The sequence below is a fragment of the Aquarana catesbeiana genome, linkage group LG03 (genome assembly GCF_042186555.1).
Source record: "Aquarana catesbeiana isolate 2022-GZ linkage group LG03, ASM4218655v1, whole genome shotgun sequence".
In the NCBI taxonomy this organism is placed as follows: domain Eukaryota; kingdom Metazoa; phylum Chordata; class Amphibia; order Anura; family Ranidae; genus Aquarana; species Aquarana catesbeiana.
The window spans coordinates 34,687,999-34,701,102 of NC_133326.1; the positions used below are offsets into that span (position 1 = coordinate 34,687,999).

At 43.2% G+C, this 13,104-nt stretch overlaps 1 protein-coding gene and 1 long non-coding RNA gene across 6 annotated transcripts in view; one reads left to right on the top strand and one right to left on the bottom strand.

Moving 5' to 3' along the window:
- The window catches only part of AKAP13 (A-kinase anchoring protein 13), a 446,306-nt gene that overhangs the window by 72,966 nt on the left and 360,236 nt on the right, over positions 1 to 13,104 (top strand). The gene's annotated exons all lie outside the window — the stretch shown is intronic.
- LOC141131297 (uncharacterized) lies at positions 2,467 to 6,706 on the bottom strand. The gene is made up of 3 exons (XR_012242728.1): positions 6,606 to 6,706; positions 3,752 to 4,463; positions 2,467 to 3,210 (listed from the first exon to the last, which is right to left on the bottom strand). It is a non-coding gene; the product is annotated as an uncharacterized lncRNA (long non-coding RNA).

Here is a 13,104-nt window from a genome sequence, read left to right on the forward strand (position 1 = left end):
TAGGATTGTCTCGGCTGCCCGGGACTACTCCCCTCAGTGGCTGAGACAGCAGCGCGGCGCCATTGGCTCTTGCTGCTGTCAATTAAAGTTTAGTCAGCCAATGAGGAGAGAGAGAGGGGGTGGGGCTAGGCTGTGGCTTTGTGCCTGAATGGACACAGAGAGCTGTGACTCGGCTCGGGTGCCCCCACAGCAAGCTGCTTGCTGTGGGGGGCACTCAACAGGATGGAGGGACCAGGAGCACCGAAGAGGGACCCAAGAAGAGGAGGATCTGGGCTGGTCTGTGCAAAACCGTTACACAGAGGAGGCAAGTATAACATGTTTGTTATTTATTTTTTATTTTTTCGTCAAAAGTTTTTATTATGGGTATGAACGACATAACAGGTGGAAGCATAATCGCGGACGCAGCCGCCGTAATAAACATACAGATGAAACAATATATCTGTTCAAGGAGACATACATATGACCTAACATATATCACTTGTCAGTAGGCAAATGATCCATTAAGAATCAATAATTCTACTTTCTTTCAGAGATCAACAGGTATTGTTAAGTACAATCGTTTTCATGATGGATCTTGTAGCCAGATTCTGGTGTGCAGATTGTAGATCTGGGGATACAGGGGTAAGGGTGGAATTTGCCTAAAGGGGGGGGGGGGGCGGTAGATGTCACGGAGGGTGCCTAAGGGGTCTCCAGTTGTCATCTAGTGGTATAATAAGGCATAAAAAGGAGAGAAAAAATGTGCAGAGGTGTCAAAACATTAATTTCATTGCAGGCCGCATCAGCATTATGGTTGTCCTCAAAGGGCCAGTTGCATCTGTAAGACTTGATGTCCAGACCCCCCCCCCCCCCCCAACCCCATCAGCACCCCCCTTACCTTTTGCTGCTCCTGGGAAAGCTGGGGGCAGAGCTGGGAGGCAGAAAGTGCAGGGTTTGGAGGAGGATTGGAGTCAGCTGCTGAATTCTGAGACCAGGGGAGGCAAAGAAGAGGGGGTGCTGCAGCTGCACATAAAAGCACAGGATCTGATGGAGGAGTTCTGTCCTCCCCTCTAATGCCGACTGCTGGGACAAGGTGGGGGGTGGAGATGAGGGGAGCGCCGCAGCTGCAGGAGAGGTGCAAATTCCTCATGAAATGGGCTGGTGGACCAGATTGAGCCTACAAGGCCTTGTGTTTGACACCCCCATAGTAATGGTTGCAGTTTTTTAATTTCTTGCTTCTTCAGATTGGCCGTTGTAACCCAGGCCACAAATTACTTTATTCATTTAGCAGCTTAACGAGACAGGAGTTAATATATGACTGTGTACAGACCTGGGAAATGGGTTTTTGTGATAAATGACTCCATTAATGTGGCGGCTGTTCAGCTTCCAAATATTGTCCAGACCCATGCTTCTGTACTGTACGGAAACAGGTACTGCCAAGAAAAAAATGATGGACGAAGTGGAAGGAGCTGGCAAGTACAGCTGCCTTTTTAAGGCTCATTTGTTTGAAGGACGCGAACTCTACACACTAAGCGAAATCTTGTAAATGTTATTTTAGGGGTTAATAATGTAATCGCACCTTAGCAAGAGGTTGTCCTCCCTTGGTGCTGTGTGTGATAAAGATCTTCGCTGTTGTAAAACGCCAATTACAGCATTGTGGTGTTTTGTGGCTTTATTTGCCCTGGAATTGTTGTCTTTCCCTGCAATGGCTGATAATCCAGAAGCACAATAAGACCATGATGTCATCTGGAGCTCAGACCTGTCCTCCGTTCCTCCAGTTCCTGGAAGCTCTGCCACGTTTCTCCATTGACCTTTTTACTTTCACGCTTGCTGTGGTTTTTAATTCACCAAACTTTGAAAATGTCAAATGGAGCTGACTGTGTAAACAGTTTTTGTTCTTTTCCATCCACTTGCTGTGTTTGCTTTTGTTTCTGAGTTTGATCTCTTACCAAAAAAACAGCTTGGAGTGTACATGGGTCTACAGAGCGACTTGTAGAAATGATATGGCATGGGCAGGCACAATAAAGCAGAATGAGGAAAGCAATGAATTCACACTAGGAGGCAGCAGGTATTTTTAGGCCTTGTGTCAGTATGTGTGTATGTATGTGTATATGTATGTATGTATATGTGTAATAAATATATAAATATATATATATATATATATATATATATATATATATATATATATATATATGTTAAAGGGTAAGAAAAAAAAATAGCATATGCAATTGCTAAACAAGCAATATTGTAACTGAATGTTATTAAAAATTACCTTTACCGCAAACAGTGGTGGCAGACATACAGTTCTGTGCAAAAATCTTAGGCAGGTGCTGTAAATTAAGTATGCTTTCAGAAATAGAAGTGTTCATAGTTTATTTTTATCAATTGACAAATTGGAAAGTAAATTAAATAGAAGAGAAATACAAATCAAATCAATATTTGGGTGTGACCAAATATATGAAATGGAAAGTGCAGCTCTTACATGTATGTGAATCCACAATAATATTTTCACAGCCCATATATCCTATGGTAATAAAGTGCAAATTGCCAAATATCAAAAGAATGCACACAGTTTTTGAAATAACTTGGCAGGTAGGTTGTTCCAAACATCTTCAGGATGACCTGCTTGTGTACTGCTGGTGGGTGGGAGCCTCTCTACTGACGTAGCTAGTGGTCTCTGAACCTGACCATGACACCCCCCCCATAAAATGTTTTCCACAAATTCAGTGTAGACGACTTTAAAGGACAGGGTCTTGATTTGCAGTTCTCAAATTCTTTTTCAAATGATGAAGGCATAATGATGGGGGCAATATTTGGCTACAGGGTTCCCGCTGGAGAACTAACCACAGATCTTCTGTGCATGTCGGCTGCCTCAAATCCTTCTGTCTCTTTGTGTAATCCCAGAGAGACTCCATGATGTTGGGGCTCTGTGGGGGCCAAATCATCACTTCCAGGACTCCTTGTTCTTTACTTTGAAGATGGTTCTTAATGACATTGGCTGTGTTTGGGGTCCATAAAGATGTGGATGAGCGAGTTTGGGGTGGAGGAACTTTGACTGGCCTGCACAGAGTCCTGACCTCAACCTGATTAGAACACCTTTGGGATGAAGTGGAACGGAGAATGCGAGCCATGCCTTCTCATCCATCAGTGCCGGACCTCACACATGCGCTTCTGGAAGAATGGTCAAACTTAAGTTGGCTTCATCAGGACGCATGGAAGATAAGAGGCAGCTGTCTATAAGAAAATACATGTATATTATGTTTAAACAAAAACCTAGATACTCGAGCGTTACCACATATCGCCTGCAAGATCCCGACTGAGGGCACACCTTAATGCCAAAGCAGCCAAGCGCACAGGAAATCACCTGGGAAGTTTGCTGCTTTCATTTATCTGGGAGCTACATTGTACACTGGTGCTGTTGAATGGTAGTGCTGAATGTTTAATATATTTTTTATGTTTATAACTTGTATGTGGAAAAACTTCTAATAAAAAGAATTTTCAAAAAAAAAACAAAAACATTCCCATAGACACACTCCTAAACCTTGTGGACAGCCTTCCCAGAAGAGCTGAAGCTGTTATAGCTGCAAAGGGTGGGCCAACTCAATATTGAACCCTACGGACTAAGACTGGGATGCCATTAAAATTCATGTGCGTGTAAAGGCAGGAGTCCCAATACTACATATATAATGTATGTGGTTTGATGGGAAATGGGTATATAAAGATGTGTAAAAGAAAAGGAAGAATCGGAAGACAGGGAAGGAAAATGGATGTTTACCAATCTTTGCTCGTCTAGCAGGCCTGCAGACGGTATGAGATGTTTCCAAGTTTCGTCTCTGTTCATATGTCTCCATTCTCTTCGTTTTCCTCCTCCTTCCTCCTTTTCTTTTTGGTTGTGTTTCTGCTGTGCGGTGGAAGCGCACACTTTAGATGACCCCATGCTGGCTGGATATATGGATGTTGATGTATGCTGTGCTTTCCTAAGATTCTTAGGAAAATATTGTTGCTGAGAAAAAAGGAAGCTGCAGTTTCCTCCGTGTGTGTAACAGTGTACAGGATGATTGAGGGCGCCTCGCTGAAAAGGGTTTTATAAAGGTGTGTAAGCCTAAGTACTGTACTTATAAATCTAGGTAGGGAACTCAAATTGGGAAACTCCATTCACAAAAAAAATATATATATATTGCACCTACTTTTATTTTGTTTTCTACCAGATCACATGACCCCTTTGCTTGTTCTCAGCTCTGCACGACTCGGACAGTTGGGGTGGGGCCAAGCTATACATGTCATGCTGATTGTCCACAAATTTTGTAACATATGTTCTGATAAAGACTGATAGTGAATATTTTCTAGAATCTCCGGCAGTTGACGCCGTCAGTATTCCCTCCCAGGAATGGAAATGACAGTGAGGCCGCTGACAATCGGACTCGGTTACATACTTCATCAGGCGGTGCTGCTTGCAATGTAGGTACCTGGGAGCATGACGGGCATAGCTGTTGTGTTTTGTAAAAAAGACAAAAAAAGGAAAGTCAGGCTCTACTGGCCATGATGAGGAGTACACACAATGTATATAAAATATACATTTATTACAAAACGCCTTTAAAATTGTACATATCCATAAAAACAATGGTAGATGTCTTTCTCATAGGCGAGACCAACTGCAAATCTTTGTATACATAATCATCATTACATTATTCATGGCCCAATCCAAATGTATATCTAAATCTCCATGAGTCAATGTGTTTCACTTAAGTTGGCTTCATCAGGACGCATGGAAGAGAAGAGGCAGCTGTCTATAAGAAAATACATGTATATTATGTTTAAACAAAAACCTACATACTCAAGCGTTACCACATATCGCCTGCAAGATCCCGACTGAGGGCACACCTTAATGCCAAAGCAGCCAAGCGCACAGGAAATCACCTGGGCGGGCACTGGAGCACTAGGAGAGGCCAACATAATATATATATATGTATGTATATATATATATATATATATATATATATATATATATATATATATATATATATATATATATATATATATTATTATTTTTTACAATGATCCAGAGCACGCTCAGCATGGTGGCAGAAACTAGGTGAGCCTGCAGGTCAATGCCACTGTTAACGTGAGAGAACTTGTTACTGGCAGGATCAAGGGGTATTTTCTTTAAAGGTAAGTTTGCAAAAACATTAAAATTAGGGCACACACATCTCATTCTCGAAATGTACTGTGGCAGTATTCTGGGGCACGCTTGCGTTATAACCTTTGCCAATCATAGCACAGTGAACCCTGTGCTCAGTGATCTATGGAGAGTTAGGTGCTCAACATGAACCATATCCCAGACCAGCTCTACCAAGTGGTCCCTGGTACGGCTCACACTACACCAATGAACTGCACTAAGTGGGTGATCTGTGCCCACCCATGGTTAAAACACCTAGCGTGAGTACACCCAAAGTATAATCCACCAAATATTACATAAGCATGTAGTGATCTACCACATCTGGCTTGCCCCTGCAGCTGGTGTAACAGGCTGGGAATTAGAAAGGCATGTGCGCCACTTGTGCTGTGATTAGTTGCAGCACAAGCCGATCAGCGGGTGCCAGCCAATGGATATCCACTGGCACCCGCTGATTGGCAAGGAGAAAGACAGAACAGGACTCTGCCTATGTAAACAATACGCAGCTCTGTCCTGTCAGTAGGGATGTGCTGGATTTTGTTTCCCTGCAAAGCACGCAAAATAAAAACTGACACAACCCTTAGTAAAAGCACCTTTTATACTAAACACAAAAACAATGGTTAGGCACACATTTAACCCTTTGGTTGCCCTTGTTGTTTAACCCCTTCCCAGCCTGTGTCATTAGTACAGTGACCGTGCATATTTTTAGCACTGATCACTGTATTGGTGTCACTGTTTCCCGCAGTGTCAAAAGTGTGTCCTGCTATAAGTTGCCGATCGCCGCCATTTACTAGTATAAAAATAAATGAATAAAAATTCCGGTATATATCCCATATTTTGTAGAAGCTAGATGTTTTGCACAAACCAATCAATATACGCTTTTTGGGATTTTTTTTTTTTTTTTTTAATTAAAAACGTAGCAGAATACATATTGGCCTAAATTTATGAAGAAATTTTTTTTTTTTTTTTATTTATTTATTTTTTTTATTGGATATGTTTTATAGAAGAAAGTAAAAAAAAAAAGAAAAAAAAAATTGTTTTAAATTGTTCGTCTTTTTTGTTTATAGTGCAAAAAATACAAAAACCCAGTGGTGATCAAATAACATCAAAGGAAAGCTCTCTTTGTGGGGGGAAAAAATACATAAATTTAATTTATGTACAGCGTTGCATGACTGCACAATTGTCAGTTACAGTAACGCAGTGCCGTATCGCAAAAAATGGCCTTGTCATGAAGGGAGGGTAAATATTCCGGAGGTTCAAGTAGTTCATTCTGCCTTAAAGAATTGAGCTTTAAGCGACTGCCGGCGCACATTCAGGCCTCAATCACATTTTTGTCATTTTTATAGTAGATAATATCAGCTGCTGCAATCGCCTTTCTGTTTCTGTAGAAATAACTGGTTTTGCAAAGTTTTGTCTTTTATACAGACCCCCCCCCCCCTCCCCCTCTCACACCTACCTGTGCCTGGACTGCCCTTCACAAACAGCTTATTTTTATTCCCAAGACTTTGTAGCGGAGTTAGATATTAACCATGGCTGTTGGGTTACTTCCATCATTTTTCCAGGGTATGTGTCAAGCAGTATTATGCTTTGCTGCAATTGGCGTTCCTAAATTTACTTTGTACACCTGAAAGGTAAACAATAGATTATTATTCCATTTGAAAAGTGATTCATTGGGTCCCCTGGCCATGTTCAGGGAAACAACTTGACTGCTTTATTTTATTAAAAAAAAAAAAAAAAAAGTTTTATGTTTTGATTTTTTTTTATATAGTAGGACTCTTAGATAGATAGTGGAATTAGCCCGACTCAAGTTAATGCTCCTACCCAAGTCCCAGTACTTTTTATTGCTTACATGTCAGGACAGGAAAGTCACTGTTGCTCGGATTCCTTGGGGACGTTATTCCAGGAATCTAAGCACAAGCATGTAACATTGGCAGAATTTTAAGAGAAAATAACTTTTGCATTTTAAAATTGTAGGCTTGTTCTGTGTTTAAACATTTCACTTTTGCTTTTGAGGGATTATCTAAAGGTAAACTTGTGTTTTAGCTAAAAATGTCTGGATTGCGATTTTTGTGTAATTTTTATGCAACTTTTCCCACTCAACCCCAACATCTCTTTAACCGGGGATATTATTGTGCCCAGGGGGTTGGGAGGGTCTGCCCCGATCACCCAACCTCTGTGATTGGCTGTCAGTGATTTACATGATTGGGAATGGGACCCTCCAGCTCCCAGTCATTACTAAAGACCGGGAGCTGTCATTGACAGGTCAGTCACTATGCTGGGAGTGTACCCTCAGAAGAGAAACCTTTGTCGCTCATGGGTGCAAATGTGCAATGTGTGAATGTTTAATCCTGCCCTCTTTGCAGGTGTACATATGTGCTATGTGGGCGGCAAGAGGCCAAAGGGCTTGGTTCGTGGTGGACATAGGTGTGCACAGCCTATTGCATTAGGGTGTGCACCCCAAAGCTGAAACGCACCGAACTGTGATTACTATGCTTCAGTTTGTGAATGAACACAGTGAGTGTGTTCCAGGGGCGGACTGACCATTGAGCCACTCGGGCACTGCCCGAGGGCCCTGGGCCACTATGGGGCCCCATCAGGGTTGCCAGCCTCAGTAAAACCAGGGACAGTATGTAAAAATCTGTGTTTTTTTTTTTACATCTGTCTCTGAAATGTCCCTTACCGACGTCCTTTTGGTCTAAAAATCCAGAGATTATAGCTGCCCCACCTCTCCAGTACCTTCTCAACCAATAGAAACATGTCTGTGTATACTGTGTGATTGTGTACTGTGAGTATATTGTGTGTGGCCCCATAATCTCTGATTGCCCGGGGGCCCCATGAGTTGTCAGTCCGCCCCTGGTGTGTTCATTTAGAAACAGAAGGGGCCGGTAAATTACATACTGACTAGCCCTTTCCCCGCTCTCCATCCTGAAACATTCCCCGCAGTAGCCGAGGGGAGAGACGAGAAGGGAAGCCAGCAGCACTGGAGGGGGGGGGAGCCCTGGCAGTAGTGGGAGTCGGCAGCGAACAGAGTGATTAGTGTGTGCCCAGGCACACCCCCTGCGCACACCTATGATGGTGGATATGCCACCTCCTCACTCCCTGTTTTAACCCTTGGAGAAAACTGTATCACCACACCACAACCTCCTAGCATAGCAGAGTGGCCCCATTCACTTGAATAGGTCAAGTTTGGCAATGGTACTGAATGACAAATGCAACCCGGGGTATAGCGGCAAAAGTTTGAGCAACACTTTACAGCAACAATACAAGAGGGTTAGCAGGCGAGCTTACAATCTGCCACTTGTCTCTCTGTCCCCTCTCAAGCTGTTTTATACATGACCCGTTACATTAAGGTTGCACTGATACTGGTATCGGTGCCCATACTAAGCATATTCCGCTACAGGAACAGTCCTATGTGGCTGGTTTTATGGACCCATGTGGAGAAACAACTTTTAGTCAAGTTTTTTTTTTTTTTTTTTTTTTTTTGAGAGTATATTACCGACCTTTGTATATTTATAAAGCCTTTGTTGGAGGATAATGCGCTATGCCTACGCGTCTTCTGTCTTTTTTCCATGTTCCAAGCATTTGCACGAGTATCAGTACTCGCTCAAATGCTCCGATACCTGACACCCAGTGGGGGAGTCCAGGTGACAGATGCAATGTAAAAAAAAAAAAAAAAAGCCGGCAATTATTGGTTGTTGAGGAGAGGGGCAGCCGCGTCCTTAACAACTGATGACTCATTCAGCTGTCAGCGGGGTTCCCCTGTTGACAGCTGAAGTGTACCTGAAATCCCGGCCATTGGAGCTGTCAAAAAAAAAAAAAATGCAGCCGGGCAATGTTTATCAACAACATTGCTCAGCACGCTGAAACGGAAAGGTAAACAGAAACTTTGTTTCTTTTTGTATCTGTTTCTTCATCTACAGATCAAAGGGATGAACTTTGAACTGCAGATTAAGTCAGTTTAAAGCAACCTGTCAAGTAAAGGTTTCTCTGTTATGACCCCTTATTAACCCTTAATTTACTCTAATGAGCCTTAGTTAACTCCTTATTTTCTCCTCCATTTAATTATTATTTTCCTGCTGATTTTGTAATTTTTTTTCTGTTCACTTCTATTTTATAAACTATTAATTAAAACTTTTTTTTTTTTGTGTGTGCGATTTGTTTGTAAAATATTTTTACACCTTTAACATATGTTTGCATTGAAAAAAGTGCAAAATTAAAAAAAAGTTTTTATTTGGTTTGTAAATAACTTTTCAATGCTTTGTACCATTGCTGACAGTTGAAGTCTAAACAAAACAGTTGTGGTAGATATCGGTAATTGGTATCGGCGAGTACTAAAAAAAAAAAGTATCAGTACTTGTAAAAAAAAAAAAAAAATGATATCGGTGCATCCCGAATATTGTCTGTCTGTTTTTGAGCTATTTTTTTTTTCCTATAACCACCCCAGATTGTTGGGGTGTATGTCTTGACTTTTGATTTTTTTTGTATGTTCAGACCTTTATTTTTCAATAAAACTAGATTGAACACAAAGGAGGACCGTGCATTAATATAGTATATTTTCATACCAAATTTGCTGTTGTCACTAGAGTATCATGATATGCATTCCCTGTGGGAGTTTGTGTTTCCATATTAGAATATCCTTGAGTTGAATAGAGATTTTATCTCCTGGTTAACCACTTGAGGTCCGGGCCATAGCCGAATGACGGCTACAGCGCGGACCTCAATCTCCGGGAGGACGTCATATGACGTCCTCCCCTATGCACGCGCACCGCGCGCACCCTGCAGGGCGCGCGGTGTGCGCGCTGTGATCACCGAGTCACGGAGACTCGGATGATCACAGATCCGAGTAAGGGGCCGTTCCCGGCCCCTTACCATGTGATCAGCTGTCAGCCAATGACAGCTGGTCACATGATGTAAACAAAAGCTCGGTGATCGGTTTTGTTTTCTCCTCACGCTGACAGTGTGAGGAGGAAAAAAAAGCCGATCACCGGCTTATGTCAAAGGGACATCGGTCCCGAAGAGGAAGGAGGCACAGATGCCTCATCTGTGCCTCCAAGTGCCATCTGCCAGTGCCCACAGTGCCCACAAGTGCCACCTATCAATGCTCACAAGTGCCACCTATTAGTGCCACCTAGCAGTGCTGCCATCAATCAGTGCCCAACACTGCCACCCATCAGTGCCCAACACTGCCACCCATCAGTGCCCATTACTGCCACCTATCGGTGCCCATCAGTGCCGCCTCATCAGCGTACATCAACGAAGGAGAAAAATTAACTGTTTGCAAAAATTGATAACAAAATATAAAAAAAATATAATTTAAAAAAAAAATTCTGTCTTTTTCAATTTTTTTAACAAAAAGTAAAAACCGTAGAGGTGATCAAATACCATCAAAAGAAAGCTCTATTTGTGGGAAAAAAATGATAAAAATTTCATTTGGGTACCTTGTTGTATGACTGCGCAATTGTCATTCAAAGTGCGACAGCGCTGAAAGCTGAAAATTGGTCTGGACAGGAGGGGGGTTTAAGTGCCCAGTAAGCAAGTGGTTAAATATTGCCCCCTGTGGCTTCCTAACTTCCAAAGGGATATATGCAGCCAGATTTCATAGAGATGGTTTATTTTTTTGGTTGAGTGCTACCATTGCTGATTCTGAGTTGCTGTGAGTCTTCATATACATACAGATTTGTGGAGCCTTGGCTTTGAGATGAATGAGACTGTGGACTTCATATGACCAGCATATCGGAGAGTTAGCCCCTATTCACATTGGAGCAGTGGCAGCCCGTCCATTAGGTGCGCAGGGGCGCTGCCCCCCCCCCCTCCCCATCTACATGCAGGGCACCGGATGCATGGATTCCAATGTGTTGTTGTTTTTTGTTTTTTTTTATTAAGTGCATGATTAGAGCCAGAGGCTCTAATTGGCTTCAATAAGGGGTGGGCTCCAGGTGCAGAGCACTGCGCCCACCCAGTTGTGTGACACTAGAAAAGTAATATTTGGTAATGTCTTCCTTATTCTCCTCCCGACCCAATTGGCCGAGAGGAGAAGCGATCCGTATTGGAAGCCGAGGGAAGGACGGGGGGAAGCCTCTGAGGACGAAGCTGCTGTGGAGCTGCCAAAAAGGAGGAGATGCATGAAGGAGCTGAAGGGTTAAGTGCTGGTGGGGGGGGGGGGGGGACGAGTGACCGACCACGGTGGGTGGCGATGGGTGTCTTTTGTTTGCCGCCCCCCCCCCCCCCCAAAAAAAATATACAGCAGCATCCGCCACTGCCTTGGTGTGACTTGTCATCCTATTGACGGCAACCACACTGTTAAAATAGGTGCGACACCGACTTTGCGGTGCTGCATTGATTTGAAAGTAGTACATGCACTACTTTTAGGCCCCTTTCACACGATCGGACCGTTCAGGTCCGCCTGTCAGTTTTGACGGCGGACCTGAACGGGCGCTCCATGTTAGTCTATGGAGCGTCGGATGTCCGCTGACATCCGACCTGGTCCGATCCGCAAAAAGCAGACGGATGGCTCTACGTCCAGGTCCGTCGCTGGCGGATCGGGTGAGATCTGATGAAAACGGACATGCTGTCCGTTTTTCTTCCGATCCCTCCATAGGCGGCAGCGGCGCCTGACAAGCCCCTCCCCGCTCAGTGAGCAGAGAGGGACCTGTCATCTGCCGGCTCAGCGGAGATCAACGGACTGATCTCCCGCTGAGCCAGCGGACCGAGGCGGACTCCGTAGAAACGGAGTCCGCCTCGTGTGAAAGGGGCCTTAGCGATTTCGGGTGCGATTTCAATAGCCATCTGTGCATGAAGCCGCACAGATGTCTTCAAAGTCTCCCCCGAAGTCGCACTGACAAGGCGAATGATTTCAGATGAAGTTGCACAATTTCAAAGCTGAAGTCAATGTGAACAAGGGCTTAAGGTGCTTTCAAGCCAAAAAGCAAGCATTTATTATATTGCTGATTACCATTTGTGTGATGGCTGCGTTTTGTTTTCTTTTTTAGACTTTATCTATTTTCACCTGGTGATCCACGCAGTAAGTCTGTTCTTCAACAGAACAAGCTGTCCAGGAGAATGCATCAGTTACAGAGATGGGGCAAACCATATAACACTAGCAGAGGTGCTTACAATGATCAGCTTTTATTTGTGTAAAACCTTTGTTCTGAAAGGGAAAAAAAAATACTGCTGTATCGGCTTATAAAATAACGAGTTTGGCTTCAGTTTGTTGGTGTATTTATATCTGCTAGTACATCTAACATGCAGACTGACACTGCTGCTGTCCAAAGGTGTCCCCTGTGCTCCTTCATCCAGAGTTGGGGGGGGGGGGGGGGGGGGGGGGGGCGTTGTAATGCAGGAGGTGTGTTACTGGACAGAACACCAGGTGAGAACTGAAGGAAAAGATCCTGCACATACATTCAGAGGCTCTTAACCAGTAGGGGTGCGCATCTTCACTAGCCTCACGTTTTGATTCGATTACGATTATCCGCGATTCGATTCCGCAATGCATCACGATTACTGCGCACGGTTTTCATCCAAAAAATTCAAGCAGTCAGAGGAACTCCATTTTCTAAATTTTATCTGTTCTTAAAAAAAAATAGACAACACTCACACTTATTCTGAAAGGGAAAAAAAACAAAACAAAAAAAAAAACACTGCTGTAACAGCTTATAAAATAACGAGTTTGGCTTCAGTTTGTTGGTGTATTTACATCTGCTAGTACATCTAACACGCAGACTGACACTGCTGCTGCTGCATATATTCAAGGTGGTAGATGATGATGAAGTTGATGTTAAAGGACCTGCAATGTGATCAGAAAAATGATGCACATCGAGAAATCCTAAAAAACGTTTTTGTAACTATCCTGATGTGCCTTATGATGCTTTGTTCACACCATTTGTTCGGCAGCAGAGTATATTTAATTTTGTAATCTGATTGACTTGGCATCTGGGTAAACCACAGAACAGCTGAAG